This window comes from Triticum dicoccoides, chromosome 2B (genome assembly GCF_002162155.2).
Source record: "Triticum dicoccoides isolate Atlit2015 ecotype Zavitan chromosome 2B, WEW_v2.0, whole genome shotgun sequence".
NCBI lineage: Eukaryota > Viridiplantae > Streptophyta > Magnoliopsida > Poales > Poaceae > Triticum > Triticum dicoccoides.
In genome coordinates, this window is record NC_041383.1 from 561,798,828 (window position 1) to 561,801,883 (window position 3,056).

Genomic DNA, 3,056 nt, shown 5'->3' on the forward strand with positions numbered 1-3,056 from the left:
GCGCGCATTTTGACGCGCTATGGCCGGCGCTCGTTATAAAGATGGCGCTCCCTCCACACTCAGTCCGCCACCGCCGCCCACTCGTCTTGCCCCCTCTCACTAGCCTCGCCGCCTGTGCGCCACCATGTCAATGCGCATCCTAGATGCTTCGGATTTTCGCGGAGTCCGTGAGCGCCCCTCCGTCGCCTTCTCCGCCGAGATCTTGTTTGACGAGAAACGACTCATGCTCGGCACCTTCGACACCGCTGAGCAGGCGGCCCGCACGTACGACGCGGCGGCGTGGCGCCTCCGGCGGCCGAGACGGGAGATGAATTTTCCTGACGTGTCGAGCCGGCGGGCGCAGGATCTGGCGCCTCTCCCGCGGCTTTTCACCGACGAGGATCGTCACGTCCACCGGAGGCGGATGCGTCACCTCACCCTCATCGAGATGGACGTGCAAGCCTTGGTGCTGTGGCGCGAAAGCTTCCTGCAGGACATCGTCGACGAACGTCAGTTCTATGAGCAGAGGAGGACGGAGAGGAAGGCCAGGAGGACGGAGCGAGCCGCCTATCGGGAGGGCAAGCGTGCGCGGAAGCTGACCGCTTAAATGAGACTGAGGCTGTGAGAAACATCGGGGTGGGATTCGCGGACGAGCATGCTGCTGACGCCTATATTCACACGTTGGAGGAGGACATTACCGAGTCAGAGTCGGAAAGCAACGAGTAGTTGATCTTTTCTTTTATCTGTGTACGCAAGAACCATCTATGTATCCTTTTTCATCGGAAAAAATGGCTGACGGCGTCGGTCACGAAGCAGGCGGTGGAGATTGTGCACGCACGGGGAGGACAGGGCACGCGCACGCGTCCGTCTTGTGTCCGCGCCGACGCAAATCCAGCTCAAAAATGGGTCAGGAATGGGTCGGCAGGCGGACGAAAGCGGATGCGCGTCCGTTTGGGTCGGGCGTTCCGCACCGACCCAAACGGACGCGGGCGGACGAAATGGGTCGCCCCATTGAAGTTGCTCTTATTGGATTGAATTTAGGTCGATGGAGCGCCGGCTAGGAGGACGGGGAGGCGAAGATGCAAAAGGCAGAGTAGCTGAAGTTGCTCTTATTGGGTTGAATTTAGGTCGATGGAGTGCCGACTAGGAGGACGATGGAGCGCTGGCTAGGAGGACGGGGAGGCGAAGATGCAAAAGGCAGAGTAGCTGAAGTTGCTCTTAATGGGTTGAATTTAGGTCGAGGGAGCGCCGGCTAGGAGGACGATGGAGCGCCGGCTAGGAGGACGGGGAGCTGAAGATGCAAAAGGCAGAGTAGCTGAAGTTGCTCTTATTGGGTTGAATTTAGGTCGATGGAGCGCCGGCTAGGAGGACGGGGAGGCGAAGATGCAAAAGGCAGAGTAGCTGAGAGCATCTCCAACGGCTGCCCCAAACGATGCGCGCGCGAGGCGGTTTGCCACGCTCCAGCGGCCGCGGGAAACAAGCGCGCGCGGGAACCGTTTGCGCGCGCGCGCGAAAAGGCGCCAGCTCGCGCGCAAGATTTGGCGCCGCTTCGCGCGCGCCTATAAAAGTGTTGCGCGCGCCACGCACCTTCTCCACGCTTCCTCTTCTCCTCTTCCTCTTCCTCTCTGCCACGCGCCGCTCCAGCGCCCCGCCACCGACGCGCCGCCATGCCGTCGCGCCGTCGAGGAGCGTCCGACTACCGCGGCGTCCGCCTGCGCCCCAACGGCAGCTACTCCGCGGAGATACGCTCCGGCGAACTCCGGCTCGGCCTCGGCACGTACGGGACGGCGCGCGAGGCCGCCCGCGCGTACGACGCGGCGGCATGGCGCCTAGGCCGGCCGCGCGGCCAGATGAACTTCCAAGATGTGTACACGCTCCAGCAAGCGCTCAACTTCACCCCTCTGCCTTGTCTGAACACGGCGGAAAACCGTGCGGAGCACGCCGAGCGGCAACGCCGCCTCCTCGTCGCCCAGGAGGACGAGCGGGTCATGGCGGAGTGGCGCCAGCGCCACCCGGAGGACGTCGCCTACGAGCAGGCCTACTGGGCAAGGCGCCGCGAGGAGGACACGCGAATGCGCCGCGCGACGCGGTTGGACAAGCGTCGGCGGAAGGCGTTGGCGAATGCGCAGTCCGACCTCGTTGCAGCAGGTGGGCAGTCGTTCTTCACGCCGAACGATGAGCGGTGGCTGGACATCTGGCTAACTACCTCGGACGACACCGCCGAGGATGATAGTGGTGATGATGATAGCGACTTAGAGTAGTTTTTTTAATGCAATCTATGTTTTTTATCGTTTGTCGTTTTTATTTATGCAATCTATGTTTCGGATGTAAAATACCTTTGTATCGTTAAATCTATGCAATCTATCTAGTTTTTTTAAAATTTATGCTTTCAATGCCTACATTTCTAGTTTGTAGAACGAGCGCGCGCGCTGCATTTTAACGCGGCTGTTGGAGCGGGCGCAGCGCGCCGCGCCAAACCAGGCGATGGGCGCACGCTAAAGCTGTTTTTTACGCGCGCCGCGTTCGGCGTCTGTTGGAGATGCTGAGCATTTTTTTAGGGAGCAGAGCATTTGTTTTTAGCGTAACTAGTAAACATGCACGTGCAATGCACGTTTTATTAAATCCAAATTTTGAATACGCAGATCACATCTCGACTAATAAAATTAGTGTTCATGCATGTGAGTTGTTACACCATATCCAGTAAAAATAACAATACATCATATACGTTCGTAAGTGACACTCAGTTCATTGTTACTCATACCCACAACTTATCAAAGAGACTATCTAAATCTAATGCGAATTCCAGGGGCTGTGTACCTCTCAAACACTGCATCCAAGTCACCTGGATCTTCCCGTGTCATTCCCCTCCCATCATATCTCGTCTGGTCGCCCCGACCTCTGTCTTCTTTTCTAGCAATGCACCCTGCTCCAACACCGCCAAGTGAAAATCCACCTCACACAGTCGACAAATACATAATATGAAGAATACTATAAATCTAGTACTACATTAAGGTTGTGAGGTCAATTCAACATTTGGAAAAAAATAAATATGGAAAACTGTACTTAATTAGGTCTCT